Source organism: Anabrus simplex, chromosome 5, assembly GCF_040414725.1.
Source record: "Anabrus simplex isolate iqAnaSimp1 chromosome 5, ASM4041472v1, whole genome shotgun sequence".
Taxonomy (NCBI): domain Eukaryota; kingdom Metazoa; phylum Arthropoda; class Insecta; order Orthoptera; family Tettigoniidae; genus Anabrus; species Anabrus simplex.
This window is the reverse complement of record NC_090269.1, coordinates 350,235,851-350,250,478: the sequence shown is the minus strand read 5'-3', so window position 1 is coordinate 350,250,478 and position 14,628 is coordinate 350,235,851. Positions and strand designations below refer to the sequence as shown.

The 14,628-nt window shown below is 43.1% G+C and overlaps 1 long non-coding RNA gene across 1 annotated transcript in view; it reads right to left on the bottom strand.

Moving 5' to 3' along the window:
- The window catches only part of LOC136874896 (uncharacterized), a 30,843-nt gene extending 25,749 nt beyond the window's left edge, over window positions 1-5,094 (bottom strand). Inside the window, exon 1 of the long non-coding RNA XR_010860315.2 lies at window positions 5,008-5,094. This is a non-coding gene — a long non-coding RNA (uncharacterized lncRNA). The remainder of the gene's footprint in view (window positions 1-5,007) is intronic.
- Window positions 5,095-14,628: the final 9,534 nt, after the last annotated feature.

Genomic DNA, 14,628 nt, shown 5'->3' with positions numbered 1-14,628 from the left:
TGATCTTCTTAGAACAAAGGTATCCCCTAACATGTTGTACAGCGTTCGATTCTACTTATGTAGTGTTCTGAACACACCAAACAATGTTTTAATCACATGTTGAAGTTAACGACATCGAGTACAGTGTCCGATTCTACTTATTTTGTGTTCTGAACACATCAATCAATGTTCTGATCACATGTTGTATCGAGTACTGGCTGTCTCATAAGGAGCTATGTATAGCCGCCATCTTGCGTGCGCCATCCCTCGCAAGCATCCTTAGGGCGTCTCTAGCCATCTTGTGCAAGGATCCCTGGGGTGTCTCATAAGGAGCCATGTATAACCGCCATCTTGCGCAAGCATCCCAAGGGAGTCTATGTATAGCGATCATCTCGCATAAGCACCTTTAAGGAGTCATGTATAGCCACCATCTTGTGCAATTAGCGTCGAGAGATGGCTGCTGTAGAATTTTTCTTTTTAAATTATCCGCCACCATTTTTCAACTAAAGAGTGTAGCACTGAGGTTTGCGATGTAAGATGGCGGATGACAGCTGACAAAAAGCGCGTGAGTTTGTTTACTAAACAAGAGCACGTGGAATTTGCCGCCACCACAGTTCAAAGGTATCTAGCTAAAGATGGCAGCACGGTGCTCTCTTGATTAAAGATGGCGGATGACAGCTAACAGAACTTTTCAAATTACCCGCTACTACAGAGAGCAGCACGGTGCTCTGTTCATTAAAAGATGGCGGATGACAGCTAACGAAATTGCCCCCGCATGAGGGTAGCACGGTGCTCTGTTCATTAAAGATGGTGGATGACAGCTAACGAAATTGCCCCGCATGAGGGCAGCACGGTGCTCTGTTCATTAAAGATGTCGGATGACAGCTAACGAAATTGCCCGCATGATAGCAGCACAGTGCTCTGTTGGTTAAAGATGGTGGGTGATAGCTGTCAAAAGAGCATGTGGCTTTGTTTCCAAACAAGAGCACGTGGAATTTGCCGCCACAACAAAGACGGCAGCACTGTACTCTGTTGCTTAAAGATGGCGGATGATGGCTGTCAAATAAAGCGCGTGGGTTTGTTTCCAAACAAGAGCATGTAGAATTTACCGCCACCACATAGAGGGTAGCACGGTGCTCAAAGATAGCTGCTGTCAAAAAGCATTTTTCAAATTATCCGCCGCCACATTTCAAAGGTATCTAGCTAAAGATGGCAGCACGGTGCTCTCTTGATTAAAGATGGCGGATGATAGCTAACAGAACTTTTCAAATTGCCCGCTACTACGTGCTTAAGGTAGTAGCCATAAAGAGGGCAGCACGGTGTTCTGTGGATTAAAGATGGCGGATGACAACTGACGAAATTGCCCGCATGATAGCAGCACGGTGCTCTGTTGATTAAAGATGGCGGATGACAGCTGTCAAAAAAGCACATGGCTTTGTTTCCAAACAAGAGCACGTGGAATTTGCCGCCACCACATAGAGGGCAGCACTGTTCTCTCTGTATTAAAGATGGCGGATGACAGCTGTCAGAAAATCACATAGGTTTGTAAAGTACGTGGAATTTACCGCCACCACATTTCAAAGGTAAGTAGCTAAAGAGGGCAGCACGGTGATTAAAGATGGCGGTTGACAGCTGTCAAAAAAAAGCATGTTGATTTGTTTCCAAACAAGAGCACGTGGAATTTGCCGCCACCACATAGATTGCAGCACTGTTCTCTCTGGATTAAAGATGGCGGATGACAGCTGTCAGAAAAGCATATAGGTTTGTAAAGCACGTGGAATTTACCGCCACCACATTTCAAAGGTAAGTAGCTAAAGAGGGCAGCACGGTGCTCAAAGATGGCTGCTGTCAAAAAGCATTTTTCAAATTATCCGCCACCACATTTCAAAGGTAAGTAGCTAAAGAGAGCAGCACTCTGCTCTATAGATTAAAGATGGCGGATGAGAGCTGCACGTGGCTTTGTTTACCTCGCGCTAGTTAGGTTAAGTGCACTACTGAGGTTTAGGCCCGTCAAGATGGCAGTACTGAGGTTAGCGATGCGTTTTTGTCTGTCAAAAAGCACGTGGCTGTCAAAAAACACGTGGCTTTGTTTACCTCGCGCTAGTTAGGTTAAGTTGGCACTACTGAAGTTTAGGCCCGTCAAGATGGCAGCAGTGAGGTTAGCGATGCGTTGTTGTCGATGACAGCTGTCAAAAAGCACGTGGCTTTGTTTACAAATTCAAATCTCGCGCCAAAATTCAAATTTCCCGCGGGAGGTGGAGGCCTCTCCCGAGAGCCGGAGGTGGAGGTGGCGCCCGAATCCCTGTATTATACTACTACCCTTGTTCACTTCGGAGGTCACCTGGTGGTTATCGACATCACAGTGAGAAATACCAGTAATAAGTGGTTAAAATAACAAGTCCTTCCAAGGATTGCTGACTAACACGTCTTGAAGCGGACCTTAATCGATATAGCTCACTGTCCTTCTCGTTGTCTCGGAGAGCAGTGGCAGTCGCAATAGATCCCGCTTCGCCACTCTCGGAATCCTTTCGGACGCGCAACTTACTTTTACATCGTGTATTGCTAACATCTCCGAAGATTCAGTCGTTCCCGAGACACAGTCGCAGACTGAACCTCTAAGGAGAGGGAACCCGGAAATCCCTCTCCTGAAGAACAGTCCTTGACGTTGTCCCAAGTTCGGCTTTCTTCCCGAGGATATTACCAAGTACAGTGAGGTCTTCCTGCTGAACACCCCCACCCTCCGCCGTCACCCGTGGCGACCAACCAAAGAATTGGTGCGCTTTGCATCCCCCGGAATCCTTTCGGACGCGCACCTTATTTTTACCAAGTGTATTGCTAACATTTCCGAAGATTCAGTCGTTCCAGAGACTCGGTTGCGACTGAATCTCGAAAGAGAGGGTACCCGGAAAACCCTCTCCTGAAGAACAGTCCTTGACATTGCCCCGAGTTCGGCTCTCACCCCGAGGATATTACCAAGTACGGCAACTTCTTCCTGCTGCGTCAAGTGGTGGTGGTGATTATTGTTTTAAGAGGAAGCATAACTAGGCAACCATCCCCTATATCAGGCATCGTCAATCAAGAGCGAAAAACCTTCGGAGCCAGTTTGCTCCCCGCTCTCGAGGAACGAGAGCAGCTTAGCGAGCAAGCAGGGGAAGAAGTAGGGGAAGTGCATGACATAGTACATACTGCAGGCCAGTGGCGCAAAGGTATAGCACATCTTTCTGGACAGATCAGATTGCCACACGATACGCTTGAACTCATGTGAGGTGACAGCAATGTGTTTCTGTTTCTATCCTCAAACCATACGACGTTCAAATCTAGTCGGTTAATGTTGCATTTACTATGGAAGAGAGTTCAACGCAGCGTAGGCCAACAAGGTCCAAACCTTCCTGAGAAGGAAATTCAAGGAAATAACACAGCAAAATATTTAATATGTAATAAAATATTGAATCACATTAAAAAACATTAGAAGAATATAAAGCGGTTCTAATGACTATTTTCAGAGTAGGTTTCACAATATTCAGACATTAGATCTCCAGGTGTTCGCTATGACCTTCTCAGTTAGGACGTGCAAACTGTTAGACCAGAACTGCAGCTCGAACTGATTGACTTACAGTGCGATACTCAAATGAAAGATGGGTTTGCAAACACAAACAGTTTGACTGAATTTAATGTTCGTTTTCCAGGTTTTGTGACTTTTCAGTACGCAAACGATAAGTTTAGTAACAAACAGTAATACAATACTATCAAAATGAGTCCAAAAGTCCCGTGAAAGAGGAATACACCAGTGATATGTTTCAATTCGCATGTTTTATTTATTGCCACAGTCATAAATGACATACAAATATTGAAACGTATGTTAACGAGAGTGCAAATAATATGTACAAATCACATAAATTGTATTTTGTTTCGGTAAATGAACATGTCCCAAAACTTCAGTTAATCGTGAAAATGTTTTTATTCGTGAAAAATTGCACACTGCTGTACATTTCCTTTGTCAATGAATAGTTTTCTTTTCCTGTTATACTCTGTAATCTGTGTCCTATTCGTCTCACATGAACCATGCTCCAAATTATTATTATTATTATTATTATTATTATTATTATTATTATTATTATTATTATTATTAAAGCTGTTGTTCATGTGGTAGCATTTCCGAGAGGCAAGTAGGCCTACAGTACTGCCACGGTATGCAACCCGCCTGTCCGCTGCTCTCTTGTCACGTGACACACAGCCGTCCCCGAGCGGAGCAAGTAACACCGGCTCCCTAGAGCAACTACTTGATGACGTCTGCTCTATATAACACTAATAAGGAGACAAAATGGAAGGGATCCGACATTTCGAAAAATGAAGGAATTGACTAAAGAAAGAAAGAGACATGAAGGTCATGAAAATGAAAGACTCCGTAGGCCTCAAGTGCTCTAATACCGTCGGGGTCGAAAAAGAACAAGTGTTAACGAAGGAAGGTCGGATAGGATAGACGAAGGTGAGGAGACTGACGCAAGTAAGTAGAAGCAATGCCAGGACTCAGCTAAGAGACACGCGATTGCCAACCTACGCTCCCAAGTTGAGAGCCCCTGGGCCCCTTTTAGTCGCCTCTGAGGACAAGCAGGGGATACCGTGGGTGATATTCTACTGCCCCCACCCAACTGAGGGACTGCTGTCTTAACCTTATTAATTAACGAGGACGCTTTCGTACAAGTGACGGCCCCTCCCCGTCGTCACACGTGGCGATCATCCAGAGAGTACGCCTTATCGCCCCAGGTATCCTTTCGGACACGTACTTTGAGAATAGTTGAATTCTTGCCGTTTGGCTTTTCTGACCCCGACGCTATTAGGTTTCTGTCTTCCCATGTTCATGAATGGCTAATGCTGGGACTGCAACTTAAGACCACGGTCGCTTCCCTCCCAGTCCTAGTCCGTTCCTATTCCTATTCCTATTCCTTTTCCTATTCCTATTCCTATTTGTCACTACAGGATTTGTCTGCGTAGGTGCGACGTAAAATTAATATTATTAACTATACTTACCATTACTGCAATCGCCAAATGTTGGTAACTTCTTTCCTCTACCGCTGGTATAAACTCACTGAACAGCACCGCAAGCCTTGCTGATATGTCCAGCAATGGTGATACCAAATCCTTTATTTTTATCTTCTTACCACTTAACATCCTTATTCACTTCGGAGGTCACTTGGCGGTTATCGACATCACAGTGGGAAATACCAGTAAAAAATTGATAAATATTAACTAGAACTTTTTTGCTATTTGCTTTACGTCGCACCGACACTGATAGGTCTTATGGCGACGATGGGATAGGAAAGGCCTAGGAGTTGGAATGAAGCGGCCGTGGCCTTAATTAAGGTACAGCCCCAGCATTTGCCTGGTGTGCAAACGGGAAACCACGGAAAAACATCTTCAGGGCTGCCGACAGTGGGGTTCGAACCCACTATCTCCCGGATGCGAGCTTACAGCTGCGCGCCCCTAGCCGCACGGCCAGCTTGCCCGGTAAATAACAAGTCCTTCCAGGGATTGATGACTAACTATTATGCCTCAAGCAATACCAGTTGAGGTCGAGAGATATAAAGATATAAAATGTTATTCGTTGGTGCCCAAAACTGTCCATTATGATTATTATTACTATTATTATTATTATTATTATTATTATTATTATTATTATTATTATTATTATTATTATTATTATCTATAGATGGCATACTGTATATGATAGCGTGTTATCTACTTGCGATTATAAAGACGAACGTCGTACCGCCATGTAGGCTACCCTTTTGACAAGGTACTGGCCTATTTCCCACATTAGCCTATTTCATGCTTGCATCAAACGTTAGGTTCCGTAAGCACTGTCGTATACTTAATATATTTTTTCTATATTTCGTCAATTGCTTGTTCATAATGGGTAAAATTATCTTAATTGACGTCACTAGAATTTATGTAGCTGCTCAAGCCACTTCTGCTCACGATGTCTAGAGCCAATGGCTGCGGCTGAAGGAGGAGAATAATAGTATGAATGTCGGACCACTCAAAGAATCAAGGAAGGGAAATTTAGAAAATGAAAGAATAATAATAATAATAATAATAATAATAATAATAATAATCAACAGTATCAAAATGTCACCAGGGTATCAGACCGGCTGATTTCTATCAAAACGGAAACAGAATGAATCAATACCTACATAGTCTCCTATTCTGCACTCCATATCGATAAGTAGACAATGAAAAGGATGAATTCAGGGAGAGTCTTGATAACTATCTGGCGGCATTTACCTCAGACGAGTCTATCTTCATTGGTGATTTGAATGGCAACGTTTGGGGCTCAGACGGATATGTACGATGTAACGTAGGTTATGGGCTTGGTGTACTATATGATGATAAATGTCGCGTACTAGACTGTGCAGAGTCCCACGAACTGGCTGGGGCCAACACATTCATCAACACAAAGACAAACCTGTTTAGCCACGTACACCAATGGTGGGCATGCAGCTCACGTCAGATTGACTATTGGTTATTCAGATATCGAGAAATGACCAAGGAAGGTCGTATAGGATAGACGAAGGTGAAGAGACTGGCACAAGTAAGTGCAAGCCGATCGCTCACTGTCCTTCTCGTTGTCCATGAGAGTAGTAGCCGTCGCAAAAGATGGACAGTACCGAGATTTGTACTGTCAGCTGGATGAGCCACGAGGAGGAGCCGATATCTACTGCCTCGCCCAATCCCTTAATCGTTCAACTCCGGACATATGGCGTGCAATGTATATCAAGGGATGTCAAAGTGATCCCATATGATAGCATCGCCCCTCAGCATCGCTTTCTTGTGTTAACCCTGCAAATGACAAAGAAGAAATAGACCATGTCTCCCAGAACTGGACCCGAGCGAATCTAGTGGTGGAAAATAAATTTGCATAAGAACTAAGTAATAGCTGCATTGGCAAATTTCACAGTAAGGCCAAATCAAACTGTGGAAAATCAATGGAAAGGTGCTGTCAACCAGATAGACCAGATGGCATCTAGTATTTTTTGGGAAAACAAAGCTCGGCAGGAAATTCATCAATAAACAAACGTGGCAGTGGGATAAAGAAGAGAAGCATGCAAACAGGGAGGAAAAGTAATCTTCAAGACTTGGTCGAGGACACGTCTTGAAGCGACCCTTAATCGATATCGCTCACAGTCCTTCTCGTTGTATATGAGAGTAGTAGCCGTCGCAAAAGATGGACAGTACCGAGATTTGTACTGTCAACTGGATGAGCGACGAGGAGGAGCCGATATCCTCTGCCACGCCCAGTCGCGTAATTGTTCAATTCAGGACAAATGGGATGTCATGCATATCAAGGGACATGACATAACCATTCTACGACAGCCACTAGCCATCTTTGAACGATGGTCAGACTACTATCCTGGCGCTTGAAAGGATGAATTTCCCCATACACCGATACCAGGCCCTGAAACAATTCCCGGACCTGCGCCGTTAATTACGCAGGAGGAGATAATGAAAGGCTTCAAGAGTATGAAAAATGAGAAGGCCACTGGCCCCGATGATATACCGGATGAAATTTGGAAGATCCTTGGTGCGTCTGGAGTGGGAGTTCCTTGTCGCTCTTTTCAGCCAGGTCATATCGGAGAACAAGCGCAGCACTGTAGACTCTGGTATTCATCCTCTGTATAAATATGATGACCGCTGGCACACAGACACCACCTCCCTGGTCTCTGTTACATCCGAACGATGTGCAGGTCTTGCAGCACATCCAACTCGTGCTCGAACACCAGACGCTAAATTGGATGGACAGACTGAAAACGGACTAAAGCTCAACATCCAAAACACCGAGTATCTGGAATGTGGTCCCAAACAGATGGCAGCATCAGCATCGACAACCACGACCTGAAGAAGACCACCCAGTTTAAATACCTTGGGTCATTGGTAACATTTGGCAGTGACGCTGCCAACGATATCTGGTTAAGAGTAACTGCAGCGTGGCCCAAATGGAGACAAGTTAGCAGCGTTCTCTGTGACAAGCATATGCCCGAATATCTCAAGGCGAAAGTATGTAGTAGTAGCAGCAGCAGTGTTATTGCTTTTACGTGGCAGTAAATCTACCAACACGAGGCTGACGTATTTGAGCACCTTAAAATACTACCGGACTGAGCCGGGATCGAACCTACCAAGCTGGGGTCAGAAGGCCGGCACCTCAACCGTCTGAGGCATTAGGCCGCCACGAAGGTACAGTATGCAAGACCGTAGTGCGCCCTGTAGATCTCTATGAATCATAATGTCGCCCTATGACGAGAAAACAAGGCCAAATCATCCACACACTGGAAATGAAAATGCTCAGATTGGCCTTCGACCAAACAGGCTACGGCCATGTGACAAATGATGAGGTGCGTCGAAGACTAGGTGCAGAGAAAGTGAGAGAGGCAAGGCTCCGATGATATTGTCATGTCATGCATAGCGACAACAGTTCAGTGGCAAAAGTGGTCCCTCACTTCGATACTGGAGGTGGTCGTCCACATGGAGGACCAATGAAAACACTGGATGTACTCCATCACAGAAGACATGAGGGTTGCGGACCTTAGTCCAGAAGACGTGCAAGATCAAGTAAAATGGAGAAGACATAGCAAGAGAATGGACCCGTAGCGACGAGACATACGCTATGAAATAATAATAATAATAATAATAATAATAATAATAATAATAATAATAATAATAATAATAACGATGATGATGATAATGATAATCTTTCTTTCTTAATCTGTTTACCCTCTAGGGTTGATTTTTCACTCGGACTCAACGACGAATCCCACCTCTACCGCCTCAACGGCAGTATCCTGTAGCGTGAGACTTTGGGTGGGGATATACAACTGGGGAAGGCGACCACTTGTGGGGGATGGAAGATTCGAAGGGATAGACAAGAAAGAGGGAAGGAAAAGCGGTCGTGGCCTTTAAATTAGGTACCATCGCGGCATTTGGCTGGAGGAAAAGTAGGAAACCACGGAAAACCACTTCGAGCATGGCTGAGGTGGGAATCGAACACCCTCTACTCAGTTGACCTCCCGAGGCTGAGTGGACCCCTGTCCAGCCTTCGTACCACTTTTCAAATTTCGTGGCAGAGCCGGGATAAACCTGGGGCTCCGGGGGTGACAGCTAATCACACTAACCACTACACCACAGAAGCGGACAATAATAATAATAATAATAATAATAATAATAATAATAATAATAATAATAATAATTGTTACCGTGGTTTTGTGGATCGCAGAGAGGTGAAAGGAGGTGCGGGCTGAATGGGTCTATCTACTATATCAAATATTAAAACTTTAAATAAAGGTTATATTTCTTTTCAAATCTCAAAACTTAACAAAGTCTTCAAATAGTGAAGGAAAACCAATGTATTAGATACAATGACAATTTGGATACCAGAATAGAAAACCCCAGAATAGGGAATTTAACACATTTGGGCTTCAAGCCCCTAATTTACAAATTAGCAATGTCGCCAATGTAGCGATTACACAGATAAGGAGAGAAATCTCCCTAGACAGAGCACCATGCTTCAACCGATAAACATTTACAGCCTTCCAGAGGCACCCCTCAATATTACAGTAAAATTAGCACTCACAGAAAAGAGCTTACATGCTCTCCAACTTTAATCAAGGAGACTGCGCTCCCAATTCCTTCCAGGCCACTCAAGGCAACATTACACCCAAAAACTTACAAATTTCTGGCCTCTCTAGCGCCAACTTACAATTTACAATTTATACACATGGGTGTCTATTACCCAAACCACTGGGCCTTCGTGGAAAATAAAAAAAAGGTTAAATTACTGGCCCGAACACAAAATGTATGGAGGCGTACACTTGCGCTCCTAGAAAATTAAGTATAAAACCCTAATTGGGCCCGCGGCGCGATGATGCAGAGGCTAATCCCAAGCTACTGAGATGACTACAATGAAGGTTAATTTAATGCTTGACAGAAAAGAGAAACAGCTACAAAATCGTAGTCACCTCAAGATAAATTGAAGGGGAACTCGAGAGGGTAACGCACACTCTATCCCCGATTTACAATTTAAGTCTTTATGAAATTTTACATTCGCCGAAAGAAGGTTTACATTTTAGAAATTAGAACCTTCCCCTCTTGTAAGTCTGCGGAGGTAGCTACAGAAATATAAACCTGGTGGCCATTACCTGGGCTGTTGAACTGCCTGGCGAAGAATGAGGCACTCCGCCTCCTGTCTTAGCACACACACTTAGTAAGAGGACGATCAATAAGACAAGATAGCTTGAAAAAGCCGCAGTTTATATATCCGAGGGGATGATTCGAGAGTGTTCTGGACTAAATTCGGACACACCCACTCATTTTATTGGCAAATTCAAAAGGTACAAGAAGCCTATTATTGGCTGAAAAATAATTACAGAAAATTTGTGATTGGCCAGATTCAAAAGCTGGCGGAATGAGAAGGAAGTGTTGCAAACCTTGAAATATAGAAATAAACTAAAGTTAGTTTAGTTGTGAAAACCTATAAACACAAAACTTCTTTAAATCACTAATTCATCTACCTTGCACCATCTATGGAGAAAAGTTCAAACTTCTTGTCGTAAACCAAACCAAAACAAATAAATCCAGTCAGTTTAGGCAACTTCAGAATAACACATTATTCAATATTTCAATGGTGACATCTTCTGGTCAATGTCCCAACTTCATGCATGAGTTCACGGCCGACTTGATGCGTCGCTCTAGCTAGCTCCTTACCGGCCTTGACAATCGGGTCTACGCACTGTAATCGGAGTAGTTACACAACTCGACACGTGGCGCTGGCGGCCGACCTATTTGCGGTAGAAATGCATACTTCTTTATGGAAAATATATTGACTTTGGTTGCCGATTTATCGTAATTTAGAGCTATGGGGAATGTTATATGGGTTAATACTGTTAAAATGATTAATCTTAAAGGTTACTTTCGTTGATATTTGCCAAAATGATGTCGTGAAATGAAACTGCGGGGAGATGACTTAGTCCAGCTGACGTTCTGATATTGACTCTGATTGCCGATGTATCTTAATTTAGGGAATAAAATAGTATGTTACATTGACTAATATTGTTAAAATGATTAATCTTAAAGGCTACTTTCATTGATATGTGCCAAAACAACGTCGTGAAATGAAACTGCGGATGATGGAGTAGTCCAACTGACGTTCCTTAATTGTGAGGAATAATAGTAATCGTTTTTATTATCATGGCATTTAGATACATAGCAGAACTTACCACAATGCTTTTGTCTTCTGATGTTAATATTGAGATTAAGATTCATTTTCAATTTGAGTTTTAAAATTCTTCAAGCGCTGCTCTTAGGAAGGGGGCTGGACAAAATATAAAAGTCTTACTTTTTCCATATTCGTTGTATGCAGAACATAAATATTTTGACTCAAACATGTTTAAATGTTAATTTCAATATATATATAGTTTCAGATTACATTTCATTCATACCATTCACTAGAATATTAAATACCGGGCAAGCTGGCCATGCTAAATTCGAAAATAAATTTTACTTGAAATGCAGTAGGGTGGAACAAGTTGGCCGCGCGGCGTGGAGCTGTGAGTTGTGAGCTTGCATCCAGGAGATAGTGGGTTCGAACCCCACTGTCGGCAGCTCTGGAGATGGTTTTTCGTGGTTTCCCATTTTCACATCAGGCTGTACCTTAATTATGGCCACGGCCAGTTCCTTCCCACTGCTAGCCCTTTCCTATTCCACCGGCGTCATAAGACCTATCTGTGCCAGTGCGACGTAAAACAAATAGCGAAATAAGAAGAATAATTTTAAATAAAAATTCAGTGAGAGAAAAGTATTTTGAGTAAATAAAATGTAAACTGTTCTCTGCTCGATGATGATGATGCTTGTTGTCTAAAGGGGCCTAACATCTAGGTCATCGGGCCCATTGCTCAGGTAACAACATTTCATACGTTGGCCTTACCGTCATAGCAGTAGTGATTCTTACTTGTCAATGTTTAAATGTTAAAGTTCAGATTATCTTGAACAAAAATGTGTTGTGTTGCTGTCATATGGCAAATACGACACCGCCTAAAGGATTATTCTATGAAAGAAAATTCATGGGTAAAAATACCTGATTAGCGTGATTAGCGGCCACTCACGGAGGCCCGGGTTCGATTCCTGGCCCTGCCACGAAATTTCAAAAGTGGTACGAAGGCTGAAACGGGGTCCACTCAGCCTTGGGAGGTCAACTGTGTAGAGGATGGTATCGATTCCCACATCACACATCCTCGAAGTGGTTTTCCATAGTTTCCCACTTCTCCTCCAAGCAAATGCCGGGATGGTAACTAACTTAAGGCCACGGCTGCTTCCTTCCCTCTTCCTTGGATATGCCTTCCAATCTTCCCATCCCCAACACAAGGCCCCTGTTCAGCATAGAAGTTGCGGCCGCCTGGGCGAGGTACTGGTCATCCTTCCCAGTTGTATCCCCCGACCCGCAGTCTCACGCTCCAAGATACTGCCCTTGAGGTGGTAGAGGTGGGATCCGTCACTGAGTCAGAGAGAAAAGCCAACGTTGGAGGGATAAACAGAGTAAGAAAAGAGAAAGAAAGAACGAAGGTAAAAACCCGACATAGAAACGGAAAACTAAGAGAGAGTGTTACCTGCTTTTAGCCACTCCGTAGTTTTGTCCTGGTCTACAGAGAATTCGTGAAATGATAGTGTCCCTTTGATTTTTTTTTCCTGTTCGGGATACAAAAAAGGCACACAGCAATATATATTCGAATATTCCTAACACAGTTAAAGAAAAGCAAATCAACACACCATTAAAAAACGAATTAGCACATAAATTAAAATCCTTGTTCAGGACGAAGTTACAGCGAGAAATCACTTTGTTCTTGTTTCCATAAAATTTCTGCTCGAAGTACGAAAAGGTGCACAATAATGTCTCAAATTCCAAGATTTGTAAACACAATTTAAAAAATATAATCATCACACTACACAATAAAAAATAAACTCACTAGCGCATAACTATCAGATCTCATTATCAAGCCAACAAGCACCTCATTGCGAACACATTGCCAACATTTACGACAGCAAAACCAAAAAATAAAACTGGAAATGAGGCAATTTGCGGTATACAGCTTCCTGTCAGTGGGTAGTAGGCCAGCGCTCCAGCGGCATTATGGTGAAACTTTCCAATTACAGCTTTATGATGGGCTTCACAAGCGATTGTCAAGGCCGGTATAAGGAGCGCAGCGAGGTATCCAGTCGGCCGTGATGAGTTCACGGCCGACTTGATGCGTCGCTCTAGCTAGGGAGCGCAGCGAGGTATCCAGTCGGCCGTGATGAGTTGTTTCACGTTTTGTTTGATAGATAGAGTTCCTTAAAGCGCTTTTAAATGTGCGGAGTTGATGTGTACTTCCCGGTACAATAATAATAATAATAATAATAATAATAATAATAATGGCGTATAGCCTCCGGAGAGGCCTAGTGCAGATCTTTCCAGTTGACGCCGAATAGGCGATCTGCGTGTTTGTGAGTATGGGGCCCTACCTAAGAGGAAATCTAATGCTGAAAATGGCACGAACACTAGTTACAGGAAGAAAGCGCACACAGTCAGAAGATGGCGGTACTGATCCAGTATACATAGACAAAACCTGGAAGCAATGGTTACAATGGTGTTGGGAATTTTATGATGATAATTCCAAATAGATTCCAAAAACATTCCATGTTAAACTGAAGGTATCGTCCGGCTCCATGGCTAAATGGTTAGCGTGCTGGTCTTTGGTCCAGAGGGTCCCGGGTTCGATTCCCGGGAGGGTCGGGGATTTTAACCTTCATTGGATAATTCCAGTGGCTCGGGCGCTCGGTGTTTGTGCTGTCCCCAACATCCCTGCAACTCACAAACCACACGTAACACTATCCTCCACCACTATAACACGCGGTTACCTACACATGGCAGATGCCGCACACCCGTCATCGGAGGGTCTGCTTTAGAAGGGCTGCACCCGGCTAGAAATAGCCACACGAAATTATTACACTGTGTGGGTTTCGGGTAAGGTCCCCTTGCTCTTTGCAAACTTAATACATAAGGCGTTGGTCAAACACAACATAGATGAAAATAAAGAGCCTACTCTAAGTAACTGAGATCCTATTATTGGCGTACAGGTCTCACGAGGTTTGGGACCCCAGGGGTAGAAGAAACGTTCAGATATTTCAGCACCAATGATTCGGACTCTGGAGATTTCAATTCTTCCCCCGTCAAATGGTAATATTACCGCTTATTTTGTTGGTCTACAAACTAATTTCTGACTTCTACTGTAATATGCATAATCTTAAACTATTAGCGGCTTTACAAATACTAAATAGAATCATAAAATTGTTTAATCACATGTTATAAGAAAGTTATCTCGGGGTCAGTTATTTGCTCAGTCAACGAAAATATTTGTAATCATATATTACGACGCCTGACCTTGATAACTTTCAAAGTTGTCAGTAGGCCCATTTATCACATACTAAGAACTAATAATTCAAGGAAATGTTTTTCTATAGCAGCATTTATTTTCTTTGTTCAATATTTACTTCATCTTTGATGAACCGTGTTTATTTAGTACTAAACCGTATTTTAATAGGCGATGAAATATATCTTTATACTCCAGT